The sequence below is a fragment of the Aegilops tauschii genome, chromosome 7 (assembly GCF_002575655.3).
Source record: "Aegilops tauschii subsp. strangulata cultivar AL8/78 chromosome 7, Aet v6.0, whole genome shotgun sequence".
Classification (NCBI taxonomy): domain Eukaryota; kingdom Viridiplantae; phylum Streptophyta; class Magnoliopsida; order Poales; family Poaceae; genus Aegilops; species Aegilops tauschii.
The window spans coordinates 7,391,428-7,403,874 of NC_053041.3; the positions used below are offsets into that span (position 1 = coordinate 7,391,428).

At 45.2% G+C, this 12,447-nt stretch overlaps 1 pseudogene; it reads left to right on the forward strand.

Moving 5' to 3' along the window:
• The first annotated feature begins 1,162 nt into the window (after positions 1 to 1,162).
• On the forward strand, positions 1,163 to 8,631 carry LOC109765132 (disease resistance protein RGA2-like; annotated as a pseudogene).
• The last annotated feature ends 3,816 nt before the right edge of the window (positions 8,632 to 12,447 follow it).

The window sequence follows — 12,447 nt, forward strand, 5'->3', positions numbered from 1 at the left end:
CATTATTCGTACTATATTTGTTTTTCCCAATGACCATAAATTTGTTCAACACCATACCTCATTGTGCAGTTGCAGAGGAATGCCTATACAACCCTGAAGAAGGTTACGGAGTTCAGCAAACAATTGCATGCTATTTGCACAGGATGAATTCAAGTCAGCTGAGACAATCTCTAAAAAATAGCAATAGTTTAATTATGTGAGGTACTGGAGCCGTCGTTAAAACTGATATTTGTTTGGTACTCTCAACTCTAGAGGTAGAAGTGAGTGTGCTAAAAAAAAATCTCAGGTGGAGAATTGAGTTTTCATTTGGTCCGCTGCGTCATGAAAAGAACTGATACATCAGCACCTCAGAATTTTCTTGGCATAACATAGGTAGTACAATTTGTCCCCATGGAAATTCTTTCTAGCTATGCGATCTCTGGTTTTTAATTTGACCTGGAGCAGTACCCAGCATAAAAAAAAGTTATATAGCAAAACAAAAATATGAAACCGATCAATTACCAGGTCCGTGTGTCGCGCCTCCCATCTAGTACGTCATAGAACAAGTGACAGATAGAAAACAAATGTCTTGCTTATTCCTGCTGAACCAGTCTTCACACCAGATGCATGCTTGTCATTCTTATCTCTCCCTTATTGTCCTATCTGCATGTTAGAAAATGATGCAGGCCTGGGGGGTGAACATTATTTGGTTGGAGTCATCTGGGATGATGGTACAAACAATGGTTTGCATATGCAAGTTGCAGGATAAACTCAAGCTTATAATTAAGAAAATTATAGAAGTATTCAACAATAGTGATCTATAGTTGCAAATAAAGCTCAGCTCTTGGATTCCTTGATATTATCAGTCAGTATACAGCTCAGCTCTTGGATTCCATGATATTATCAGTCAATATGCAGCTCAGCTCTTTAATTCCTTGATATTATCTCCATTTGCTTTCATCATCTGTCCACCCCGTAGCAGCCTTGCCGTGGGAGGGACCTGCACAGTATCGTCGCTCTTTCACCAATTTGGATAAACATTGATTCTTGTTGTTATTCAGGAGGTGCATACTCTTGACTTATTTTGCTCTTCTTCAGTTGTTCTTCATCTTCTGTCAATGCTTAACCTCTCTTCTTTTATTTCTCATGCTGCAGTTTCTTAATTCCTCCAATCTCCAAGATCATGGCAGAATCGCTGCTTCTTCCTCTGGTGCGCAGCGTGGCCGGCAAGGCTGCAAACACACTTGTCGAGGCGGTGACCCGCATGTGTGGCCTCGACAATGACCGCCGAGCGCTGGAGCGCCAGCTGCTAGCCGTCGAGTACAAGCTGGCAAGGGCCGAGGAGAGGAGCAAGACAAACACCTATATCAAGAGCTGGAGGAAGGAGCTCAAGTCCGTCGCATATGAGGCCGGCGACGTGCTGGACGACTTCCAGTACGAGGCGCTGCGCCGCCAGTCTAAGATTGGAAAGTCCACTACATGCAAGGTACTCAGCTACATCACGCACCACAACCCACTGCTCTTCCGTTTTGAAATGAGCAAGAAACTAAAGACTGTCCTCAAGAAGATCAATAAGTTGGTCGAGGAGATGAAAAAGTTTGGTCTGGAGGATCCTATCCACAGGGAGGAGCGGCAACATCTATGGCGGCAAACGCACTCAAAATTAGATGAGTCTACCGAAATCTCTGGAAGAGAGAATGATAAGAAGATGGTGGTGAAGTTGCTACTGGACCAGCAAGATCAACAGAAGGTGCACGTGCTGCCCATCTTTGGAATGAGAGGTCTTGGCAAGACGACTCTTGCTAAGATGGTGTATAATGACCAACGGCTCCAGCAACATTTCCAGTTGAAGATGTGGCACTGTGTGTCTGAGAACTTTGATGCCATTGCTATTTTGAAATCCATCATTGAGTTGGCTGTAAATAAAAGATGTGATATGCCTGACACAATCGAGCTGTTGCGAAAGCAACTTGAGGAAGTCATTGGCCGGAAGAGATTTTTTACTTGTTCTTGATGATGTATGGAATGAGAACAAGAGGATGTGGGAGGATGAAATGAAGCCACTATTGTGTTCTATTAGTGGACCAGGAAGTGTTATAGTGGTCACATGTCGAAGCAAGCAAGTGGCCTCTATAATGTGCACCGCTAAGCCCCATGAGCTAGCATTTTTGCATGAAAAAGATTCGTGGGAATTGTTTTCGAAAAAAGCATTTAGCAATGGTGTACAAGAGCAAGTAGAGTTTGTCACCATAGGAAGGCGTATTGTCAATAAATGTGGGGGGTTGCCTCTTGCTCTCAAAACAATGGGTGGGTTGCTGAGTTCAAAGCAACAAGTACATAAATGGAAGGCGATCGAAGAATGTAGCATTGCGGATATCGATAGAGGCAAATATGAAGTCATGCCCATACTAAAGTTGAGCTACAAACACCTGTCATCTGAAATGAAGCAATGTTTTGCATTTTGTGCAGTTTTTCCCAAGGATCACGAGATGGAGAAGGAAATGTTGATCCAATTATGGATGGTAAATGGCTTTATTCAAACAGCAACACTAGATTTGAAACAGAAAGGCGAATTAATTTTGGATGAGTTGGTTTGGAGATCCTTCCTCCAAGATAAGCAAAAGAGCACAAATTTTCATATAAAAGGTTTTTCCTGTAAAATGCATGATTTAATGCATGATCTAGCAAAATGTGTCACGGATAAATGTGCAAGTATAGAAGAACTAACTCAGCAGAAAGCAGTGTTAAAAGATGTTTGTCACATGCACATATCAAAGGCTGAATTGAAACAAATCAATTGGTTATGCAAAGGCAGAACATGCCTCCGCACTTTGTTAGCTCCATCAAACTCACACAAGGATTTTAAAGAACTGCTACACATATCGGCATCACTAAGAGCGCTGCATTTCCGCCCTTATTCAATTGCACTTTGCAAGTCCATAAATGCAAAACATTTACGATTCCTTGACCTCTCTGGGTCTAGCATCCTTAGTTTGCCAGATTCAATATGTGTGTTGTATAACTTGCAAACATTGAGAAAAAGGGTTTCCCCCCGCTTTGTATTACAAAGCAACCAACCGATACAACCGACGATAGGGGCTGGGGCGGAAGCAGCACAAACACGCCCAAAAGAAAGGAAAGAGAAAAAAGAAAAGAAACAAATGCCGATAACGGCAGATCGACAAAAACGACGAAGCCTCGTGACCGCTGCGTCCACCGGAGATCGCCCACCAAGTTCCGAGACTCCGAAGTGCCGGTACCCAACAACACCTTCAAGAAGGGACGCGACGATGAGGACGCTGCTGCCAAGGGTTTCCCCCGGTACACGGCGAGGAGACAGGAAGGGTAGCCCCGACGCCCTCCAGGAAGGTCCGGCGGCACCCTCAGGCGCCACCACGTCGGTGTCGGCCAAGCCAACAGAGATTTCTCCCGATCCCAGCCTCTACCTCAGGCACTCCGGAGCTCGCCACCAGACCGACCACCACCCTGCGCCAACACGGACACGAAGCTTCCCACGCTGTCTCACCACGACACCGCGAAGATGGTCTGCACAACGGAGAGGAGGAGCCGGGGCTAGGGCAACAGCACCATCGGCATACGAGAGGGCCCCACCTCCACCGTCCACGACGGTAGCCGACCGGACGCCATGGCAGGAGCCTACCGGGCCCGTGGCCCCACAGGCCCGGCCGGGCATTCAAAGGCCCGGACAGCTCCCGCCTCCGCGCAGCAGCTGGTACGTCGTCATCGTCGCTGTCCTAGTCCAAGCCGCTCCCCTGCCTCCCCATACAAAGAGTGTCGCGGTTGCGCCGGAGCCGACCCGCAAGGACCCAGAAGGGACCCTACGGGCCTAGATCTAGGCCGGGGACAAGCCCCCGGCCGGCCAGCACCACCGGACCACCCCGCCGCCAAGAGGCGGCACCACCACGGCGAGCACCGCCGGCCTCCACACCAGGACACCAGACCGCCACCGGCCGAGGCGCACCGTCGCCGGCCATCACCGCCCGAGCAGGGGAGGACCGCGTGCGGGGAAGGGCAAGCCCACCGCCGCCAGCATCACGCGGCCGAGGACCGGCGGCGCGGGCTGACGGCGGCGGGAGGAGGGATGGGCGCGGGGAGGGGCTGGAGGCGCGCGGAGGAAGGGCCCCCGGCCGCCTCGCTCGGGGAGGCGGCGCGGGGGTACGGGGGCGTGGAGGAGGGGGCTGGCGGCTCTGGTGGGCTCCGGCCGCCGCGGCGGCGGCTCCGCGCGGGGGAGCCGGCGGCGGCGGCAGGGAAACCCTAGGGAGCGGGGGAGCGGGCCGGGAGCTGTGATCATAACTTGCAAACACTGAGGCTCATAGGTTGTTATATGTTGCATCAGTTACCAGAGAACATGGCAAGACTGAGAAAGCTCATCAATCTTTATCTCTTTGGTTGTGATAGTCTCAGAACTATGGCTCCAAACTTTGGTGTACTGAACAACCTTCAAATATTAACAACATTTGTGGTGGATACTGGAGAAGGCCTTGGAATAGAGCAGCTAAAAGACTTGCAACACCTTAGCAATAGGTTGGAACTATTGAATTTGAACAAGATAAAGAGTGGGGAGAATGCAAAAGTAGCCAATCTCACTCAGAAGCAAAATGTAAGTGAGTTGTTGTTCTTGTGGGACCAAGAAATAGATGATGGGCCTAAAGATATGGCATGTAATGTGGAAGAAGTTCTTCAGTGTTTAGAACCTCATAGTAATATCCAGAAGTTGGAGATAAGTGGATATGGTGGCCTAGAAATATCACAATGGATGAGAAAGCCACAGATGTTTGACTGCTTGAGAGAACTCAAAATTTCCAACTACCCAAGATGCAAGAGTATACCCGTAGTATGGCTTTCAGAATCTCTAGAGGTTTTGTTCTTACAAAAGTTGGATAACCTGACAACATTATGCACTAACCTTAGTGTGGAAGCTGGAGGGCGCATTACAACCCCGCAAATTTTCCCAAGGTTGAAGAAGTTGTTGTTGCTTGAGTTACCAAAACTGGAGATGTGGGCAGAAAATTGTGTGGGAGAGCCTGCTGATAACTTGGTAATGTTCCCTATGCTTCAAGAGCTAACGATCAGAAATTGCCCCACACTTGCAAGTATTCCAGTGATCCCTGTTGTCAGCGAGTTACAAATAGTTGGGGTTCATAGTACTGCAGTCAATTTATTTTTGATGAGCATCTGTTTGGGCTCTTGGCCATTTCTCATCAGTTTAGCTCTTGGGTATGGAGAAGACATGCCCATGTTGCCTCTAGACGCCCATCAAAGCCATGGTGAATGACCTCTTGAAAAACTTAAGTATTTGTATCTGGAAGGCTGCAACAGCTTGGTGAGAAGCTACGGATTGTCCAGGTCACAACTTACAGTTTGGAAATGCTTTCAATTCGTGGAAAGTCTGACGATTAGCGGATGCTGGGATCTCTTCTACTGGCCAACACAGGAGCTCCGGTGCTTGTATTGCCTCCGCTCTCTGTGTATCAGATATTGTCACCACCTAGAGAGAGATACTTCATCGTCCGAGGAGGAAACCCTTCCACTGTGCCTGGAGGAGTTGACGATTTTAGGCTGTCACGGTGTGGTAGCGCTGCCTTCGAACATTGCAAAACTTGCCAAGCTGAGAAGTCTCTCTGTGTTCCACTGCACACGCCTGAAAGCGCTGCCTGATGGGATGTGTGGGCTCACTTCTCTTAGGCAATTGAAGGTTTGGGATTGTCCAGGTATGGAGGAATTCCCACATGGTCTTCTGGAGCGGTTACCCAGCCTTGAAGACTTAACCATATATGACTGCCCGGAGTTGCTAAGACGATGCAGAGAAGGCGGGGAGTATTTTCAATTGGTCTCCTCTGTCCCACGTAAGTGGATATCATCATCTTATTTTTTGATGACGGCGTCATGAAAATCCAGAATAGCTGCAAAATAAATCAGCAAAAGCATGAGCGCCCTGGTAAATAACCAATCTCCCTTGTGTCTAAATAAATGTTGTCACATCGAATCCGTTGATAACATGGGATGCTAACGCGATGAATTCGACGTACCTGCAGGAAAGAATCTCTGAAAGCCTCCACGGCATGAAGGAAACAATGGTCGATCCGCTCCCATCTTGCCCTTGTGCACGCCCAGGGCCGGCTTTGGACCAGTGCGAGAGGTGCGACGGCCCGGGCCCAGACTAAAAAGGGGCCCATAGTATATATGCAGTATATATATTATATATTACGGATTAGTGGAAAAAAAGAATGACTAATGTCCAGCCCAGGTAGCTCTGAGCCCACCCAGCAAGCAGCACGCAACCACCACTAGGGCCTGCCCAACCAAGCCCAGGCAACGCACGTTGCCCTGTCGTTCGCCTGGAATCCAGGGAGACGCACTGACACAGGAGCACGGAGACGCATCGACACAGCAGCACGCCGCCTGACGCCGACACCAGCGCACCGCACCGAACCTGGAGCTGAGTTTGGGGATTAAATCGGCAAGAATTCGGGGAAGAGATCAACTGATCAAGATCATCATTCAGATGGTCATAATTCTCAGATCAATCTATTCATAAATCCTAATCTATAGGCGAATATTTTCCGGTGGTCTCAATTCTGAAACTTCTCATCTAAAAACATAACGTCTTCAATCTCTGATACTGTATTCGTGTTTCTCACTTGCAGCATAATCATGTTACCTAAAAAACATCTATCTGGCTGTGAGAAAAGAAACAACAAGAAAAGAGTAGACACGTTGATTAAATCTCAGGAAGGCGCTATGGATATGTTTGTCTTGAGGACTGGTGCTGCTACAAATTCAGAGCAATTATATATCACAAATGGTGAAGAAAAACCTGATGATACTAAGAATGCCGGTGAGGAAAATCATGTCGAGAAAAATAATGCTGCGGAAAATGATGCCGATCAGCACACGGAAAATTTTAGTGACCATGAGAATCTTGGAAATGCAGATGAGCAGGGTTCTTCTTTTGATATATATGATCCTAGAACTTGGAATATTCTTGACAATAAATCAAGAGATATTCTCATTGAAAAAGGACCTATAAGGGAATACAATCTTGTGTTTCCCGAAGATGAAATTAGTGGCAGGCATGTTTCATATGATTACTACACAAGAAAGTTAAGGAATGGCGAGTTCAGTGATCGGAGGTGGTTAGTGTACTCTAAACACATGAATAAAGTCTACTGTTTTTGTTGCAAATTGTTTAAATCTGGAAAAAGCAAAAGTCTGCTAGCATCCGAGGGATTGAAGGATTGGAGACATCTTAGTGAGAAGCTCAAATTGCATGAGAATAGTGTTGAGCATATCACTAACATGAATACTTGGAATGAGGTAAGGCTGAGGCTAAGTAAGAAGGAAACAATTGATAAAGACATGCAACAAGAGATTGCAAGGGAGAAGGAGCGATGGAGACTTGTTTTAATTAGAATTGTTGCTGCTGTGAAATTTCTTGCTAAACATAGTCTGGCTTTTCGAGGATCGAATGAGAAATTATATCAAGATAACAACGGAATTTTTTTGGGAGTAATTGAAATGATGGCAGAATTTGATCCTGTAATGCAAGAGCATCTTCGGCGCATTAAGAATAGTGAAATCGATCATCATTATCTTGGCCATAATATTCAGAATGAGTTAATTTCCCTTCTTGGTCGCACTGTTAAATATTCTCTGTTGAGGATAATTAAGGATGCAAGGTATTTCTCTGTCATCTTGGACTGTACACCTGACGTGAGCCATCAAGAACAAATGACTCTAATTGTGAGGTGCGTAAACATGTCAAGTACTACTACAAAAATAGAGGAGTTTTTTCTGGAGTTCTTGAAGGTGGATGATACATCCGGACTTGGACTTTATAATGTGTTAATAGATTCACTTAAATCTGTTGGTTTGGATGTTAAAGATGTTCGTGGACAAGGGTATGACAATGGTTCGAACATGAAGGGAAAACACCAAGGGGTACAGAGCAGACTACTTGAAACTAATCCAAGAGCATTATTCATGCCATGCGCTTGTCATAGCCTGAACCTTACTCTTAGTGATATGGCAAAATCTTGCGGTAAAGCTGTTACCTTCTTTGGTGTTGTGCAAAGAATTTATATATTGTTTTCAAGCTCTACTAAAAGATGGCAGCTATTGCTTGATCATGTTCCAAAAATGACAGTTAAGTCTTTGTGTAACACTCGATGGGAGAGTCGAATAAAGAGTGTTCAGGCTATCAGATATCAAGCACCCGAGTTAAGAAAAGCATTACTGGAATTGAAGAGAACTTCTACCGATGACGCCAAGACTAAGAGCGACGCAAAATCTTTGGCTAGCGCACTTGAGAAATTTGAATTTTTACTTGGCATGGTCATTTGGCATGACATTTTGTTCACTATAAACATGGTGAGTAAGAAGTTGCAGTCTAAGTTTGTGTGCATTGATGTTACTCTTAAACAGATTGAAGGTGCCATCTCATATTTTAAGAAGTACAGAAATGACGGCTTTGCAACTAGTCTGGATATTGCGAGATCTATTGCAATTGACATGGGTGTACAACCTTTGTTTCTTGTCAAGAGACGTATTACTAGAAAAAGACAGTTTGATGAAATTAGTGGCAATGACGAAAATAACCAGAATGAAGAAACGCAAGCAAGTGAGGATTGATGTTGCAATTGCTTCCCTAACTACTAGATTTGAGGAACTGAAGACATTTGGGAGCATATTTGGTTTCTTGTTCAACTCGAAAGAGTTGAAGTCCTTGGGTGATAATGATCTAAGAAGATGTTGCACTAATTTTGTCAACAAATTCACTCATGGTAAGTCAGCAGATGTCGATCTAGATGATTTCGTTTCTGAACTAAAAGTACTGCAGATGACATTGCCAAACACATTCATGTCAGCGGATCAGATATTTGAGTTTGTTAGAGATGCGGATTGTTATCTAAATGTCTCAATTGCTTACCGTATCCTTTTGACCGTACCTGTGACTGTTGCATCAGCTGAAAGGAGTTTCTCAAAATTGAAACTATTGAAAAATTATTTGAGGTCAACGATGTCTCAAGAAAGATTGAATGGATTGGCCATGTGCTGCATTGAGAAGAATATGCTGGATAGTGTTGATCTTGACACTCTCATTGATGATTTTGCGTCAAAAAATGCACGAAAGTCTCGTTTCACTTGATCACTGGAGGTTAGCATGCTATTTCAATATGTTTTTTCTGCGTTGTAACTTCCATGATACTTGGTTTGGAACAAGGACAGGGAAAATAACATATGCTTGATTCTAGTAAAAATATATTAGTTTTATGATTTTATAGCAATTTTATATTTTCATATATCAAATTGGATTTTTCTCTCTATTGGGCCCACTGGTCGGGTTCGCACCGCGGCCTTCGAAATCATAGAGCCGGCTCTGTGCACGCCGCGACCTGGAGGGCCAACCGCCGTCCTCCTCAGCAGGGCGCAGAGGGGGAAGAGGAAGGTTGGTGCTGCGCGCGCCGCGGCCTGAGGCAGCCGCCCTCCTCATCGCCAGAGCGCATGCCTGGGGCAGGACTTCGACTGCGGAGACGTTGAGGAAAGGGGGCGAGATTGGCTGTGCTGACGGAGATGAGAGAGAGGAAGAATCAGAGGAGATGGAGATGGAGATCTGAACCCCCGTGTGCAGCAGAGGAGGGTGGGTTCAAACTTCAAAGCCCTCTGGAAGTAGTATTGTCATACACATCTAAGTTCGTTGCTTTAATCTGTTACAGCTTCTCTAAAATAAAAATCTGCACAGCAGAAGAAGCAGGTGTCCCTCTAATATATTTCTACCACATGTAAGTTATGTTGTGCGGCTTAGCTTGATGATATTCCTGGAAATATTAGTTATGTTCTACCGCATACTCAATTTCCCTGCCATTCTGCTAATATCAATGCGTTTGCAAGTCATAGCCTTGTATTGCTAGGCATCTTGCAAGCATTTCGAAACATTTCATTTCTTCGTTTCCCTTTTTTCTTTTTTCTTTCTGGACACAGACGGGTGAGTTACAAACATGAGGCTTCTTCCTTCTTCTTTTTTTGCGAGAAAGCATGAGGATTCATTCCAAATAAGCTCTTTATTTTTGTGTTTCTCCACGGAGTTTCTTGTGAGCTGCATCGGACTGACTCCAACCTATGTGTGCACCATTGTATTTTTCTGTGTAGATATTCAGTATGTGCTGTAACAACAAGTCTTCTTGTCAGGTAGTTGAAACTTAACAGAGCGAAGAATTTTTCTTCCGCACAACGGCAATATCAGACCGGTGATGAGATTGTTCCAATTCATACAATGCGCATAACAATGGCAGTAATAATCTGAGCTCGTGTCTGCTCCTTGCTTGAGTTGGAGCCTTTGGGAGCCTAACATGAACTATCCTGATACCACTACTACAGACAGACTAGAGCAGATTTATTCATCTGTTCTGTTGTCGACAACTAATCATCACTAAATTAACTCTTCCATGGAATCAAAGATAGCTAGTATTCCAGTGAACACTTCTTCTAATCAGGCAGGCACACACATAGATTGCGTACTGGATCATCATCAGAGCGTGGTTATGTATGCGTCGGCGAGCATCTTGCCGAGCCGAACCTGCGCATGTGTGATGAGGTGCCTCTGCTCCTCTGCCCTCTGCGCTGACGGAGACGAGAAGATGCACACCGTGGGCAGCAGAGGCCCATTGAACCAAACGCCAACAGAGGTTCGAAGCCTGACTATAACTAAGGTGCTTAATTACGCCGACGGCTGGGGCGTAAATATATATTGTTGCTTCATCTCTACTACGTACTTCCTGTAACTGCTAAAGTGGGAGTTCTGAACAGTTGGTGCTAACTGACGCCAAGCACATCCAATTTTGGTTCCTAGCAGATTGCCGATGCCAACTTGCCAATGATTTCAGGTTTGCAAAAGTTGGAATTCGGACAGGCTTCCAAGACCATGACCAAAGGCAGAGGAACACACATGTATGCCTGAATTCTGATGCCACCGTCTCATGCTGCAGATCCATTAGAGACCATGAATGAGTCGGACTTTCATCTTGCATAGTATGTACCACCCTTATAATCAACTTGCTGGAGGCAAATCAACTGAGCTTCATGTGCACTCTGTTTTTCCTGCATAAATAAAAATAAATAGTGAAATCACTTAAACGACACTGCTGGTTAATCTGAAGCAAGCCACGAAAGAAATGGATCGGCACATCAGAATCCGCGGATGATAACATGGATTGCTCACGCGATGGCTCCATGTACCTGCCTGCAGGTCGGGATTTCTGAAAGCCTCCACGGACGGCATGAAGGAAGCAGTGTACTGAATCTTCTCTCTATCTATCCGTCTGAGCTGTAACAACAAGTTTTCTTTTCTCAGGTAGATAAACTTAAAGCCAAGAATTTTTCTTTGGCACAACGGCAATAGCATAGAGCTGACAAGATTGTTTCTATTCCTACAATGCGCATAACAATGGCAGTAATAATCTGACCTCGTGTGTTCTCCTTCCTTGAGTTGGAGCATTGTATCACCAGTACTAGTCTACAACACTCTACAGTCTAAGCAGATTTATTCAGCTGTTTCCCACAACTAATCATCACCAAATTAACTCTTCCATGGAATCAATGATAGCTAGTATTCCAGTGAACACTTCTTCTAATCAGGCAGGCAGGACTGATATGTGTGTCTGTCACAAGCTAGCGTTCACTATAAAAAAGCGTCAAATGGAAGTGTGGGTTTGGACTCACTGCAGAGACAAACAGAAACATCTAACTATTGGTGAATCAGTCAGTATACAGCGGGTCCGTGTGCCGCGCCTCCCACCTAGCTAGTACGCCCATAGAACAAGTGGCAGATCGATAACAATGTCTTGCCTATTTCTGCTGAACCAGTCTTCACTCTTCACAGCAGATGTTCTTCCTTATTGTCCTATCTGCACGTTAGAAAATGATGCAGGCCCTGGGGATTGAACATTATTTGGTTGGAGTCATCTGTGATGACAGTACATACAATTGTTTGTATCTGCCAGTTGCAGGATAAACTCAAACTTAATGAAGAAAATTATAGATGCATTCAATAATAGTGATGTATAGTTGCAAATAAAGCTCAGCTCTTGGATTCCTTGATATTATCAGTAAATAGCTAAATATACAGCTCAGCTCTTGGATCCCTTGATATTACCTCCATTTGTTTCCATCCTCTCTCCAGCAACCACACCTTGATATTATCTCCATTCCATCCTCTCTATCCCATAGCAGCCTTGCATGGAACTGCACAGGGGGCGACGGAACGACCAGCAGTATTGTTGCTCTATCACCAATTTGGGCAAGATAAATTCTTGGTGTTGTTGAGGAGGTGCATGCTCTAGACTTGTTTTGCTCTTCGGTTGTTCTACATGTTCTATTTTTTTCCTGAGAGCTATATAAGCTAAGCTATCTTGGAAGCTGCAGTTTCTTATTCCTCCAATCTGCAAGATC